Raw genomic sequence first — 16,882 nt, forward strand, 5'->3', positions numbered from 1 at the left:
TCCCTATTAAACATCGTATAGTTTTTAAAATATTGCTTATTACTTATAAAGCCCTGAATGGTTTAGCACCTCAGTATTTGAATGAACTCGTTACATTACAATCTTCCACGTCCGCTGCGTTCTCAAAACTCAGGCAATTTGATAATACCTAGAATATCAAAATCAACTGCGGGCGGCAGATCCTTTTCCTATTTGGTGCCTAAACTCTGGAATAACCTATCTAACATTGTTCGGGAGGCAGACACACTCTTGCAGTTTAAATATTTTTCTAAACCAAATCCATTAAAGGATTTTTAGGCTGCATTAATTAGGTAAACCGGAACCGGGAACACTTCCCGCACAAGACCACAGATGATTCTTCTGCACAATCTGACTTTGCTGCAGCCTGGAATTGAACTGCTGGTCTCGTCTGGTCAGAGGAGAAATGGCCCCCCAACTGAGCCTGGTTTCTCCCAAGGTTTTTTCTCTATTCTGTCACCGATGGAGTTCTGGTTCCTTGCTGCTGTTGCCTCTGGCTTGCTTAGTTGGGGTCACTTCATTTACAGCGATATCGTTGACTTGATTGCAAATGATTGCGCAGATACTATTTAAACAGAACTGAGATGATGACATCACTGAATTCAATGATGAACTGCCTTTAACTGTCATTTTGCATTATTGACACACTGTTTTCCTAATTAATGTTGTTCAGTTGCTTTGACGCAATCTTTTTTGGTTTAAAGCGCTGTATAAATAAAGGTGACTTGACTAGACAGCAGAATGACTGTTTTTAAAGCAAAATGGGGTCAGTAAGATGCTGTTTTGGTTACACTATATTTTAAGGTGTTCTTGTTAAAGTATAATTATACATTTAAGAACTGAGTAATATTAATTAACTACATGTACTTTCTATATGGTTAGGATTAGTTTTAGGGTTAATTGCATGTAATTATGCATATTTTATTGTTATTAAAATAGACATGTAATGTTTAACAAGGACACCATAAAATAAAGTGTTACCACTCTTTTTTTTTTACTTTATACTCTTTAAAGAATCCAGAAATAAAATAATCATATTTACACAAATATTCAACATTGATAATAACAGATGATTCTTGAGCAGCAAATCATCAATATTAGAGGGATTTCTGAAGGATAATGTGACACTGAAGACTGCAGTTATTATGCTGAAAATTCTGCGTTGATCACAGAAATAAATTACATTTTAAAATATATTCAAACATAACAGAGTTATTATACATTTGTAACAAAATGTCATATTGCTATAGTTTCTATTGTACATTTGATCAAATAAACGCTGGGTTGGTGTGCAGACTTCATAAAAAATATTACAACAATCTTACCCCAAACCTTTCAACAGTTGTTTATGTAAATGTTCAATTCAATTCAATTCAGGTTTATTTGTATAGCGCTTTTTACAATACAAATCGTTACAAAGCAACTTTACAGAAAATTATGTTTCTACAATATTTAGTAGTAGCTTATAAGTGGTGATTGTCAGTTTGTGCACGTATGACAGGATTTTTAGAAAAATGAATACAAGACGTAGTCAGCCAGACGATGAACATTATTAATATTATTAATAATTAATAATTATTATATGATGCAGTCACACTTGTAGCAATATTTGTTAGTTCTGTTTGTTGATTCAGGGTTAGCATCATCTGAGGGGTCAGCATCATCTCTTCTCAGGTGTTCTGGATCCAGACTGGAGCTTGTGTAAATCCTAGTTACATCCCGTGGCAAAACATAGAAACAAATAAAGACATCATTAGCATAGCTGCTGATCCAACAAAGTAAAATTAATTTATTAATCTTATTAAGAATAAGAATGCACATTTGATCAGATGCAACTACACTCACAATTTAAGAGTAACATTATTCGAATGCTTGGTGAAAGAGATGTGTTTTTAATCTAGATTTAAACAGAGAGAGTGTGTCTGAACCCCGAACATTATCAGGAAGGCTATTACAGAGTTTGGGAGCCAAATGTGAGAAAGCTCTACCTCCTTTAGTGGACTTTGCTATCCTAGGAACTACCAAAAGTCCTGCGTTTTGTGACCTTAGGGAGCGTGATGGATTGTAACGTGGTAGAAGGCTAGTTAGGTACGCAGCAGCTAAACCATTTAGTGCCTTATAGGTAAGTAATGATAATTTGTAACTGATACGGAACTTAATAGGTAGCCAGTGCAGAGACTGCATTTTGGACTACCTGTAGCTTGTTTATTGAAGATGCAGGACAACCACCTAGAAGTGCATTACAATAGTCCAGTCTAGAGGTCATAAATGCATGAACTAGCTTTTCTGCATCAGAAACAGGTAACATGTTTCATAGCTTGGCAATGTTTCAAAGATGGAAGAATGCAGTTTTTGTAACATGGGAAATATGATTTTCAAAAGACAAGTTGCTGTCTAATATAACACCCAGATTTTGTGTTCATAAATTGCTTCATAAAGTTAGAGTTAAAACTCTGATGTCACATGGACTCTTTTATTGATGTCCTTACTACCATTCTGGGTCTTGAACATGTGAATTGCATTGCTGTCAATGGAGGGTCAGAAAGCTCTCGGATTTCATCAAAAACATCTTAATACAGGGCTCCAGACTGCAACTTTTTTCTGCATGTGTGACTGAATTTTGTGACCTCGTTGTTCAACTCATAAGCGATTCCATTTCTGTCCCATGACAAACATCAAATAGCAAACACAACTTTTTTTTTGTTTTAATTTTGAAAAGCTTGTTATCTTTACGCTAAGGAGGCTCTCTTTTATTATTATTTTTATTTGATTCCTTAGTCTTTGTAAGTTATTAGTCAGTATATAATACAGCATGTGGTGTATGCAATGCCTCATCTAATTAGTTTTTGTTAAAAAACGTTGTAAGCTAGTTTGTCATTGTATCTTACTGTATCTTACTGTAAATTGTTGCTGTGCTGTTAATTAAGAGTAACAATGAATCCATCTTTTATTTTGGTCTTAAAAAGTGAAAGGTGTGTAGATGTGTATCAGCGATGCGCTGGTCAATGTATAAACAACCCGCACCCGACCAATGTTTTCAACTAACCCGCCCGCTACTCGGACCGCAAAAAAATAAAAATAAAATATTATACCCGACCCGCATTTTTTTTAAAGTAGTAAATACGTCGCCCCTTTATATTCATTTAATTACTTAAATAGGCTATAGCCTACAGGATAATAAAGTAATGATTATGAATGTATCTAAATTAGCAAGGAGACATTTAATTGTTTAGAAATAAACTGGTGTTTTCTGTGTCACTGCTAAGATGAAGTTGACGATGCGGAATCGCCATGAACGCCAGAGAGAAATGCACATTTCATATGGATTACATCATCAGAGAGTAGCCTATTTATTTTGGTTTGAATATTTTCGTTTTAAAAGTAGACATTTCAAGCTTTCTGTAATATATTGCCTATATTTATTTTTAAACCCACCGACTAAAAGATTAAGACACTACCTGACCCAAAATATCACCCAAAGTTTCTACAGCTTTTTTTTTTTTTTTTTTTAGCTATTTCAGAATCTGGAAAATTGACTGCGGCTAACTTACTGCTGTCGGTAGAGCGATATGTATGATATGAGTGATGTACGGCATGATAAATGCTCATCACTTCTGCTGCCGAAACTTTGTCAGCCTGTGGGTCATTTGGTTTATTGAAAAACGATTGCACTGATTTGCATGTTGATGATGTGCTTTTTTTCTGGTACTCACATGCACCATGTCGCTTCATGTCGTATTCTCCACCATGTCCCACAGAAAAACTGCTTTTCCATAAAATGCAAAAAGCTCTCTCTGCTTCGCCATCTACAGGTCTTAATCAAGAGTATGTTGCGGTCCATTCGCTATTAAAAGTGCATCTTCTTTTTCATGGCCACAGTGGCCATGGCTGCTTAACCTGACCTTGGTCTCCAATTGAGATTGTTGACAATGTTTAGGAGGCGTTCACGCACCAGTCAACAGTTTGATTGACGTACGCCTATCGACTAATGTTTTTTTTGCTCTCCTCTGAACTATTTCACATAAGTTAACAGTACACCTATGGACATATCCATGTATTTATTAGGCAGGGTCGAATGAAAAAGCGGGACAGATTCTCAATTTGCGTAAGGCTGGACAAAGGGTAAAATTGCTGTACAGTACCAAGTAAAGCGGGACAGGTGGTCGCTCTATAATTGCACCAGTTATTCAGCCAATAAAGTGTAGGCCTATGTTTTTCCAAAATTGTGTCTAGTACTATATAAATTGCAAAGGTTTAATTAGCATCTTTATTTCAAATGACCCGACCGACAGCGACCCTAATATCCCTCGTAACCGCGGGTGACCGCAGGCACCCACTCATTTTGGATCAACCCACGCAACACTGATGTGTATAACAAAACAGACAATTATCTTTTTCTTGTAACATTTTAAAACAAGATTGCTAGCCTAGCTTATAACACAACAAAAGAGGAACTCCCATTCACACAATTCAACTCACAAATAATACTACTGATGGAAAACGAACGGTTTGAATGTTAACCACTTGCGTTTTCATATAACTATAAACTATGATAAAAGCTCATCAGCATGCATTGATCAATCCCATGTTGTAGCGATAAAATATATTAAATCGTGCTTGTGCGACCAACTGAGAAAGTTCGTCGCAAAATAGCGACCAGTGGGAAGAATGAGTCTGGAGCCCTGAAATACATGCTCTGAAGATCAACAAAGGTCTTGTGGGTTTGGAACATCATGAGGGTGAGTAATTAATGACAGAACTTTCCTTTTTGGGTGAACTATCCCATTAAATAAGACCACAATATTGTTAATGCATAATATTACTAATTTAGTGAAATTCTTAAATATATTCATAATACCCATGATTACAGAAGCACAGAAACGTGTAGGCATGATCTTATATGAGACTCACGAAAAATTTGATTAAAGCTCCATCAGAGTTCGGCCCAGGCATTCATGCGCCGTGTTCAGAAGCATGAGGGAGGAGGGCAGCAATGGAGTATCATCCTCTACAGAACACAAACACACACAGCTGTGTCAAAAACACTAAGATTATCACTCTGAAATGCTGTTATCTTGCTTTATTTATACCATCATCATCCTCATTCCTGTTTGATGAGGTGGTAAAGCAGAATCCATGGCAGCAGTGATGAGAAATGAGCCTCTTTGGTAACCTCATCAGATAAGACCATGCTGTTGGATATCAACTAGAGAATGAACACAAAAACAGCAGTAAAAAAAAAATGAGATTACTTCATGAGATTAGCAAATACTCCAAGTCTTCAGTGTCATGTGGTCCTTCAGAAATCAGTCTAATATGGTGATTTGCTGCTCAAGACACATCCTTTATTATTATGATCGTATAGCAACAAACACGCCCCCATGAATCCACACAGACCTTTATGAGGTTGTTGGCGAGCCGCAGGAGGATTGTGGATCGTGGGGTGTGGATGAGCAGCTCAGGCTTGTCCGTGATGCGGCTTTCGATGCCCCTCAGCAGAGCCATGATGGTGAACACCCACTCCTCCTTGGCAGAGGGGCTGCTGGGTAATGCAGAGTTCAAGTGCTGTATGGCCTCATTGAGAGACACTTCAGACGTCTCGAGCCAGGAGCTGTAGTCTCTCAGCCGCAGCAGGGAGCTCTAGGGAGAGAAAAAACAAAGACGGATGTGGGGTCAACAGGTTAAGTGTCTGAAAACGACACACTTTTGTAGAATTAAGGGTTGAGGAAATGTTCGGTCATACACGTCACATTTAAGACGAATGGGATATTGCACACTTTGTGAGTGAAGCTAGTCATTATTCCCATAATAAATAGCTTTTAACATGCTGGCTCTATCATGTTGAGCTCTGATATGAATCAAACTGATCCACGGATACAGTATGTCTGTGAGAAAAATAGGATGCGTTTATGAGACAATGTGTTTCTGAGACAATTACTTGAAGTCTATATACAGTACACTGCAATACAAAGGAATTCATAGTGCCTAATTATATACATTGTAATGCATCACATTTCCTTTCAAAGTTTGGAGTTGGTAAGAGACTTCTTATAAAATCATTAAAAAAAAAAATAATTAAACAAATTAAAATGTTTTTTATTGGGCATTAAATAATGGCGCAAATACCAGTAATTTGATGAGTGCAAATGTTAGTAAATCTCACTGCGTAACTCATTTTAATATTAGTCTCCTCCCGTAAATTTTGAATCTGAAAGGGAAACTCCTACAAATGCATATTCAATAATGTCAGGCGCAAAAATAACTGTGTCCACGCCTGTCAGCATGGTAAATCCTGACAGTACTATTTTAACGGCAAAAGGCGGTTTGCGCTCGTGTAAAGTGTTAGTAAATCTGTCCCCTAACGTATTAATTTCTTTAAAAACCCCAAACTTTTAGTGTATATCTTCAAAAATAATTATAAATGCAGTTATAATACATCGTATTGCTCATGGTAATATAATTAAATAGAATTGTTCACACAAAGATTTTAATTGTCATTTTGTTTTTCTGTCTACATATTTCATATGTTTATGTTCCTTTTAATAACTACCAAATTTTTTGGACTATAAGTCGCACCTGAGTATAAGTCACATCAGTCCAAAAATACGTCATGATGAGGGAAAAAATATATATAAGTCGCACTGGACTATAAGTCGCATTTATTTAGTAGCAAGTGAAAACATTACCGTCTCCAGCCGCGAGAGGGCACTCTATGTCTTCAGTGTAGACTACAGGAGCACTGAGCAGCATAGAGCGCCCTCTCGCGGCTGTAGACGGTAATGTTTTCTCTTGGTTCATTTCTCTTGCTTCATGTCAAATTAATTTAGATAAATAAGTCGCACCTGACTATAAGTCGCAGGACCAGCCAAACTATGAAAAAAAGTGCAACTTATAGTCCGGAAAATACGGTACTTCTATTAAAGAGCACACTTCACAACACACAAAATAAAACATAAAATGATCATGCTTTTCATTTATTATACTGTGCAGAAGGGATAAAGTACAGTCAGCTGGTCATTATCGCAAAGTAAACCCTGACAGAATGATCAGAACCACAGACGCAAAGTGGAGGACTCTTGAATTATCATGAAGGGCTTTATTTTGCATTAATGACCTACTGACTGTACATTATGCTGCTAAACTTACAAAGCCACATAATAAATAAATAAATATTAGGCAATATGAATCATTTATAATGCATTAATAATAACTTTGTGATGTATTATACAAACAGGCTTTGCAGGAAGTGTTTTACCTGCAGTAGTAAGAGCTGTGCTGGTCTCTCAGGAGCAAAGCTGATGTAATCGAGAGGCTTCACTCGTGCCGAGCCGGGGCCGAAGCTCAGGGTGGGCTGTATGGAATTACATTTGTTTCAATAATAATGAACAAAACTTTATAAAACTGAACGTAACTTTTTCAGGAACTATCAAAAATATGCCATTACAAAATAAGAAAAAAAACAATGAAACTGAAAAAAATGAACTCAGTCGCACAAATTTAACAGGCTCTTCAAATATGCTTCATTCTTTGTTACTGTTTTTCAAAGATTTGTTTTCGTTAATCGTGGATTCTGAATTCATTGCCACAGATTTTGCTTATGGTTCGCAGTTTTTCGTTTGGTGTTTGACACAAACCTCAAAACAGAATTTGCTGTGAATGTGAAATTTGTTTAGGAAATTTTTTTAATTAATAAAAAAATGTTATTTTCGTTTGTGGGGTCAGAGTGATAATACCCAAATATAATGTTTTACAAATGTACTGAGAAGCCTGGCAAAATCTTAGTTTTTGCTATTTTTGGACCAAAATGTATTTTCGATGCTTCAACAAATTCTAACTGACCCTCTGATGTCACATGGACTACTTTGATGATGTTTTTATTACCTTTCTGGACATGGACCGTATACCGTACACACAGTTTCAATGGAGGGACTGAGAGCTCTCGGACTAAATCTAAAATATCTTAAACTGTGTTCCGAAGATGAACGGAGGTCTCACGGGTTTGGAACGACATGAGGGTGAGTTATTAATGACATAATTTTAATATTTGGGTGAACTAACCCTTTAAGGAGCTGCCGTGGAACTTAAGACCATTGTTAATTTTGACACAAATTTTTAATTTAGTTTTAGTTTTTAATTTAGTCTTAGCCTTTTGAATATAATTCTTTTTAGTTTAGTTTAGTCAAGTTTTAGTCATCTGATTTGTTTTCATTTTTGTCTTAGTCGACTAAAATTGCTTGGTATTTTAGTCAACTAAAATAAGACTTAAATCAATAACAGATTTACTAGACAATTTTTACCGCTTGTATAGGAAACAAACTTAACCAAAATATATAAAACACAAATTCAACTTTATATCAACACAACTGTGTCTTTATTTCAATTCAAAAGCTTTTATGCAGCAATAAACACTGTCATGATAATGTAAACAATAACTAGCTGCCAATTCAACATCAATGAAAGAAAAATAAAGTTAGGTCCAGGACCAGCTTACAGCTGAGCTGAACAATAAGTGCAAACATTTTTAAAGGAGCATTGCGTAGGTTCTGAAATTTCTACCCGTTACTGACACCAGTGGCCGTTAGAGGAACTGCAGCCAGTCTCATGCTCGTTCTCAGTGCGCACGCTCTTTTTTTTTTTTTTTACTTACGAGGAGTGTCCGTGGGTGTCTGAATTGTGCTGAAGGTATGAGTCCATTTGAAAACACTATTGCCGCTGCTTACTATAATGGCTGGCGTGCCATACGGTTGTAAGCCCAAGTAGACGAGAACGCGCATGACGTCACATTTTGTGAATTTTCGTGCCAATTCGGGCCCGAATCCTCCACACACAATTGAGCCTACAGGCTGATAGAGGCAACCGTGGTGGACAGTCGAGGTGCCACATGACACTTTTTTTTACATCATGGTTGGCTCATACATGTACAAATGAAAACTCTATCTTAAAGATTTTTTTTAATTAAAAACCTCCACATAGCTCCTTTAATTTAAAGTAAATATTTAATAAGTTGGCAGCTAGGTGGATAAAAAAAACTAACAAGATTTTATAAGGTATTCATTTGTCTAGCAATATTGTATGTTTTAAATACCACAATATTGTTAGATTAGTATGTATAATGATAGGATGTGAACAGTCACGTTTCACATGACTAATCTAGAAATATTTGTGATATTGACAACAAGTAGAACATTATAAAATATACTAAACATTAGTATTAATCAAATGTATGTAGCATAATATTACGTATTAGTATGGTGCTCTCATCTAACTTGAAGAAGGGGCTATTTTACAGTACTTTTAATTTCGTAATATTTAATGCTACAACATCTACGCACTGAAGTCTTCCAATTTTGCTTATCTCAATAAACAAAAGGACATTGTTGTGAATTTACCTTTGAGAAAATGTACACTTTGTTTTGTTACGTTCGTCGTCAAAAAGTGAAGTGAGCCCACAAGTCTGCCCTTCTTTTTCTCACAGCTGTGGACATTTTGTCGCTCTTTTCGACATCGCCTTTTCGAAAATCCGTCTTCCCAGGAGCTCAGTCAAAAAAAAGTAAGTCAGGCTCTGATTGGTTCTCTTCTCTCATGCAGTCTCACCTGTTCCGTTTTGCCGGTTCTTTTGTTCATTCCTCGCATCTCTCCCGTCTGCTGATTGGATTTTCATCACAGTCTACAGTATTTTCGTCTCGTCCTTTATTCGTTGACGACAATGTCAATCAATTTAGTCATAGTTTTAGTCTCCATCAATGACTTCTTTTTTAGTTTTCGTTTTGTTTTCGTCCGCAAAAATATATTCATGACGAAAATAATAACGAAAATATTTAGTCAACGAAATTAACACTGCTTAAGACCCGGGTATACTTCACATTCAGCATTCCTTTCCGTCTCACGCAGAGACGTGATGCATAGCTTTCAAAAGTATACTTAACCACAGATGAACGCGGACGGATGAGCTCGACACATGCGCAGTACCATGGGGTACAGCTGTGCGTGAGCCCTCTTGATGACAAAAATAACATAATGCCAATGGTGCGCGGAAGGCGGAAGTATACTTTGGCCTTTACACGATTAGCAACCGGCCATATTTTGCCTTATTGCAACTCTCTGTTCTGGACTTACACAAACTGCGTTGCAATGCAATAATTTTCCAAAATGTAATTTATATGAAAATATGAAGTATGTTAACGTCCGTTAACACAGACCAGAGACGCTGAAGAAAAATACTGTAACTGTTCATGATACACGAACTATTGAAAGAAAATCCTCAATATGTCGGGTCTCGGGGCTAATCACCTGTCTTTTTGGTGTGGGTGTGTGTGTGTTGGGATGGTTTGACAGCTCACCGCGTCTGCCTGTTTGTGTTTTCCCCGCCTCCCTTGTTTCCCCGTTGTTAACCTTAATTGCTCGCCACCTGTTCTCTATGTCCTTCTAATTTTTTCCCCTTTATTATTCCCTGTGTTTCTCTGTCTATTGTCAGACTGTTGTTATTCATACCAATAGCTCCGATCGTCTAGCAGCTCTTTGAACTCACCTTGTCGTGTCTTGTCCTCAGGCTCCAGTGTGTTTAGTTGATTCCTCTGCCCTTGTTCTTACAAGCCTTGAGCTCCTAGTAGCTTCCAGCTGTTCATCCCTCCGGTCCGGCGGTTATACGTACTCCTGTGAAACGTGACTCATCTGCTACTCATCCTGTCACTGCGAGTGAAACGTGACTCATCTGCTACTCATCCTGTCACTGCGAGTGAAACCTGTGAAACGTGACTCATCTGCTACTCATCCTGTCACTGCGAGTGTAACCTGTGAACCGTGACTCTTCTCCTCAGTTTCGAATAAAGCCTTGAGTTTACCCGCATCTGAATCCAGCCTGCTTTCTCCTGACAGAACAGTCTGACCAGATTATGGATTCAGCGGGATCTGATCCGCTTCGCTCGGCTCTCGTTCAACAGGGAGTGTTGTTAGGGCAGCATGCCACCCAGCTCAACACCACCGCGCAGGATGTGGACGTTCTCAGTGCCCGAGTCTCCGAACTCCTCACACGGGTGGACGATCTTCAGCGAGAGGCAACGAGCCGGGGGCCCGTTCCTCACACCAGTATGTCACACGAGTCCGAACCCCATGCCAACAATCCGCCGGTCTACGATGGCGATCCTAACGCCTGTCAAGCGTTTCTCTCCCAATGCTCGCTGGTGTTTTCTCTGCAGCCCCGGCGTTACGCAAATGAAGAGACCAAGGTGGCTTATGTCCTTACACTCCTCTCGGGCCGTGCCCGCGAATGGGGAATCGCCGTATGGAGATCGCGGGCTCCCTGTTGTGCCACTTTCGCGGATTTCAGTCTAGAGATGGCCAAATTGTTTGATCGCTCTGCTCAGGGTGACGAGGCGGCGGCCCAGTTATCACGACTGTCTCAGGGGAGGAGCTCCGTCACTGACTATGCTATCCAGTTCCAGACTTTAGCTGCGGCATGCGGCTGGAATGAGAGCGCGCTGCGCGCTCGTTTTCTTGAGGGGTTGGATTTCGCCATTTCGGATGAACTCGCGGCCATAGAGCTCCCGCGGGAATTGGATAGGCTCATTAGTCTCGCGCTCCGCATTGAGGGTCGTCTTAGCCGGCGCCGCCAACAACGGCAAACACCCGCCCCGTGGCGCCACCTAGAGTCCTCCTCTGCCAGTTCAGCCGGCCGACAGCCCTCGGAGGAGGAGCCCATGCAGTTGGGTCGTCTACGGCTTACACCACGGCAGAAGCAGGAGCGTCTGTCGTCGGGGGCGTGTCTATACTGCGGCAAGGGAGGCCACTTCGCCCTTCAGTGTCCGTTAAAAGCCAGGGCCCACCAGTGAGGAGGAGAGTCCTGGTGGGCACGGTTCTCAGCTCAAGCTCTCCTGCAGCACGCACTCAGCTGCCGTTCCAACTCTCCTTCCAGAGTCGTTTACACACTGGTCTCGCCCTTGTGGACTCAGGGGCTGAGGGGAACTTCCTTGATGCTGCCTCTGCTCAACGTTGGAGAATCCCACTTGTTCCTTTAGTTAGTCCCGTTTCAGCATGGTCATTAGCTGGCCGTCCCCTTACCACCATCACCCACGTCACTCCTAAGATAGACCTCCATATTGCTGGCAGTCATCATGAGCGGATTGAACTGTTTATTATTGATTCCCCTAAGGCTCCTTTAATTCTGGGACACCCATGGTTGCACAAGCACAATCCCCACATTGATTGGGTTAGTAATTCAGTTTTAGCCTGGAGTCAGTCTTGTCACGTGTCATGTTTGGGTGCTGCTTTTTGTCCTGTCTCTGTGTCTTGTGTTCCTCAGGAGGATCCCTCTGACCTGACTGGTGTTCCGGCGGAGTACCATGATCTTCGGGCGGTCTTCAGTAGGGCCCGGGCCACCTCGCTACCTCCGCATCGCCCTTACGACTGTGCCATTGATCTCCTCCCGGGCTCTTCTCCGCCTAAGGGTCGTTTATATTCCCTTTCAGGTCCTGAGAGAGAGGCCATGGACAAGTACATACGTGAGTCACTTCAGGCTGGGCTCATCCGCCATTCCTCCTCTCCCGCTGGTGCAGGGTTTTTCTTTGTTCAGAAGAAGGACGGCTCCCTGCGCCCTTGTATTGATTACAGAGGTTTGAATGACATTACTATCAAGAACAGGTACCCCCTACCTTTAATGTCTTCTGCTTTTGAATTATTACAGGGAGCTCGGGTCTTCACCAAGTTAGACCTGCGCAACGCCTACCACTTGGTGCGCATTCGGGAGGGGGATGAGTGGAAGACGGCATTTAACACCCCTTCGGGACACTACGAGTACTTGGTTCTTCCGTTTGGTCTGACCAATGCTCCAGCCGTTTTCCAGGGACTCGTCAACAGCGTGTTGGGTGACATGATTAATCAATTTGTCTTTGTGTATTTGGATGATATTTTGATTTTTTCTTCTTCTCTCCAATTACACACCCAGCATGTCAGACGGGTTCTCCAGCGGTTACTAGAGAACCAGTTGTTTGTCAAGGCGGAGAAGTGCGAATTCCACGCTGAGTCTGTTACGTTCCTTGGCCATATTATTTCTACGGAGGGGATCAAGCCTGATCCCGCTAAGATTGAAGCTGTTGCCCAGTGGCCGGTCCCTTACTCCCGGAAGGCTCTGCAGCGTTTCCTGGGTTTTGCCAACTTCTACCGGCGTTACATCCGGAATTTTGGTCAGATCGCTGCACCGCTGACAGCCTTAACCTCCACTAAGGTGTCCTTCAGGTGGAACCGGGAGGCGCAGGTAGCCTTTGACATTTTAAAGTCCCGTTTTGTCTCTGCACCTGTTCTGATGGTTCCAGATCCGGAGGCCCAGTTTATTGTCGAGGTTGATGCTTCGGACGTTGGGGTTGGCGCAGTTCTATCTCAGCGTTCCCTCCATGATGGGAAGGTTCATCCTTGTGCATTCTTCTCTCGTCGTCTCAGCCCTGCAGAACGTAACTATGACATCGGCAACAGAGAGCTGCTGGCGGTACGATTGGCCTTGGGTGAGTGGCGTCATTGGTTGGAGGGGTCAGCGCAGCCCTTCTTGGTCTGGACGGATCACAAGAACCTTGAATACGTCCGTTCGGCCAAGAGGCTGAGCTCGCGTCAGGCCCGCTGGGCGCTCTTCTTTGCCAGATTCAACTTCACCCTCTCGTACCGGCCGGGATCAAAGAACACCAAGCCTGATGCCCTCTCTCGCCTGTTCGGTGCTCCGCGAGGGGAGTTTGCGGCCGATGCCATCCTTCCTGAGGGGGTGGTGGTCGGGGCCCTTTCGTGGGGTATCGAGCAGCGAGTTGAGGAGGCCGGTCGAGGGGTGCAGGTGCCGGGAGAGTGTCCGGCGGGCAGGTTGCCGGTGCCGGCTGCGCTGCGCTCTGAGGTCCTTGAGTGGGGGCACTCATCCAGGTTAGTCTGCCATCCAGGTATTCGGAGAACGTTGTCTGCCATCCGACAGCGTTTTTGGTGGCCTACTATGGCCGCGGATGTTAGACAGTTTGTGTTGGCCTGCCCCACATGTGCCCAGAGTAAGCCTGTCAATCGCCCTCCTGATGGTCTACTGCATCCTCTCCCTATCCCTTCCCGTCCTTGGTCACACATTGCCCTTGATTTCGTCTCTGGGCTTCCTCCTTCGAAGGGAAACACTGTAGTTCTCACGGTGGTGGATCGCTTTTCCAAAGCGGTTCATTTTATTCCCCTGCCCAAGTTACCCTCCGCCCGGGAGACCGCCCAACTGGTGGTGGATCACGTCTTCCGTCTCCACGGGTTACCGGTGGATGTTGTTTCAGATAGGGGTCCCCAGTTCGTCTCCCGGTTCTGGAGGGAATTTTGTACACAGATTGGGGCCTCTGCTAGTCTGTCATCTGGTTTTCATCCTCAGACCAATGGGCAGTGTGAGCGGGCCAACCAGGATCTAGGAAGAATGCTCCGCTGTCTAGCATCCAACAATCCGAGTTCCTGGTGTCAGCAGCTCTCCTGGGCAGAATACGCCCATAACACCCTTCCTGCGGCCGCGTCAGGTATGTCCCCTTTTGAGTGTGCTGTTGGTTATAGTCCACCTCTGTTCCCATCACAGGAACCCGACGCAGCGGTTCCATCCGCCCTGGCTTTCGTCCAGCGCTGCCGTCGCACCTGGGAGAGAGTCAGGAGGATTTTGGTCCAAACCTCTGACAGAACCAAGGCTGCAGCTGATCGTCGCCGGTCCTCTCCTCCTACCTATGTGTGTGGTCAACGGGTTTGGCTCTCTACCAAGGATCTGCCTCTCCGGGCGCCTTCTCGTAAGCTGGCACCCAGATTCATTGGGCCTTTCCGCATCACCAAGGTGGTTAGTCCGGTGGCGATCAGGCTCAAGCTCCCTCCTACTCTTGGTCGGGTTCACCCGGTGTTTCATGTTTCCAGGGTCAAGCCTGTGTTCTCTTCCCCCCTTAATCCTGCTTGCAGTCGCCCCACCCCCCCACCCCCTCGTCTTGTGGATGGATCTCCTACCTATACGGTTAAGAGATTACTCGATGAGCGGCGCCGCGGCAGGGGGTTTCAGTATCTTGTGGACTGGGAGGGGTATGGTCCAGAGGAGAGGTGTTGGGTGCCGTCCCGGGACATTCTGGACCGCTCGTTGATTGAGGACTTCCGGCGGCATCGAGGTAGGCCCCTTCCTAGAGCGCCAGGTGACGCTCCTGGGAGGGGGGGTACTGTCGGGTCTCGGGGCTAATCACCTGTCTTTTTGGTGTGGGTGTGTGTGTGTTGGGATGGTTTGACAGCTCACCGCGTCTGCCTGTTTGTGTTTTCCCCGCCTCCCTTGTTTCCCCGTTGTTAACCTTAATTGCTCGCCACCTGTTCTCTATGTCCTTCTAATTTTTTCCCCTTTATTATTCCCTGTGTTTCTCTGTCTATTGTCAGACTGTTGTTATTCATACCAATAGCTCCGATCGTCTAGCAGCTCTTTGAACTCACCTTGTCGTGTCTTGTCCTCAGGCTCCAGTGTGTTTAGTTGATTCCTCTGCCCTTGTTCTTACAAGCCTTGAGCTCCTAGTAGCTTCCAGCTGTTCATCCCTCCGGTCCGGCGGTTATACGTACTCCTGTGAAACGTGACTCATCTGCTACTCATCCTGTCACTGCGAGTGAAACGTGACTCATCTGCTACTCATCCTGTCACTGCGAGTGAAACCTGTGAAACGTGACTCATCTGCTACTCATCCTGTCACTGCGAGTGTAACCTGTGAACCGTGACTCTTCTCCTCAGTTTCGAATAAAGCCTTGAGTTTACCCGCATCTGAATCCAGCCTGCTTTCTCCTGACACAATATTGATTTGGGGGTTTATATGAATGTGTTCTTGAGGGGAGCTGATTGTCTTCTAAAAAAAAGTTTACGTGGTATAATTTCACAAATCTTGTCAGAACATTCTGTTTTTGCTTCATTTTGAGTTATTATTAAATCATATTAATGAGTATGAACTAAATGGTATGAAATTATATAAATTATATGTATATGAATTATATAGCTAAAATTAAATAAATGTAATTACAGATTTAGGTTAAATAAAGATGTCAGTCTTTTTATTTTATTTTAGGAAACAAATCAAAGAAAAAAATTAACTAATTCTACTGTTTCTAATATTCTGTATGTTGCTCAAAAACGAAATATGCCGTGTCCAGCGCGAAAAACAGGTTATTTTTTTTTACCCAGTCATTTACAAATAACATTTCAGAGCTGTAACGACAATACCATGATACCGTGATATTTTTGCTTAAGGTTATCATGCCATCAAAATCTCATACCAGCCCATACCTAGTCAGCACTAGTCAAGATGCTCATAAATGCTTTAATGTGATGCTACTTTTGATTATGTGTCTAGAGAATGAGCTCTCTTACTTGAAAGGTGAGGTATCGCGCTTTGAGCCAGTGAACTCTGACGGCAAAAGAGAGCCAGTCATCTTCAAACAGATCTCTCTGATGAGGAGGCCATGGTCAGGAGGAACATATCTGTCTGAATGCGGGCCTCTAGACCATTAGCGTCCCCACAATCCCTTCCTGAACCAGACATGGTCTTCCTCTGAGACACTGTTAATACAGGCACATGACATCGGTATGATTTATTTTTATGATTTGTGAACTTTGATTGCATATGAGTGCCTGATGTCAAACACAACACAAATATCTGACTGAGTGTAATGTTTTTACTGTTCTTGCCCTTCATCATGGACTTCTGCTCCAACTGCAGCTCCAGACAGCAGAGACACATCAGCAGCATTTCCTGTAATATAACAGACAGTATAATGTCTAAGTAGATGTAAACAACACTGTGATTAGAACTGTAAACATCTATTACATGCATCCGATATGTACTGTGCATGCAACTGAATTTGAGTTTTACATTTTAAA

General features: G+C 42.4%; 1 pseudogene; it reads right to left on the reverse strand.

The window, feature by feature from the left end:
• The window catches only part of LOC132098247 (calcineurin-binding protein cabin-1-like), a 112,068-nt pseudogene that overhangs the window by 78,514 nt on the left and 16,672 nt on the right, over positions 1-16,882 (reverse strand).

The sequence above is a fragment of the Carassius carassius genome, chromosome 21 (genome assembly GCF_963082965.1).
Source record: "Carassius carassius chromosome 21, fCarCar2.1, whole genome shotgun sequence".
NCBI lineage: Eukaryota > Metazoa > Chordata > Actinopteri > Cypriniformes > Cyprinidae > Carassius > Carassius carassius.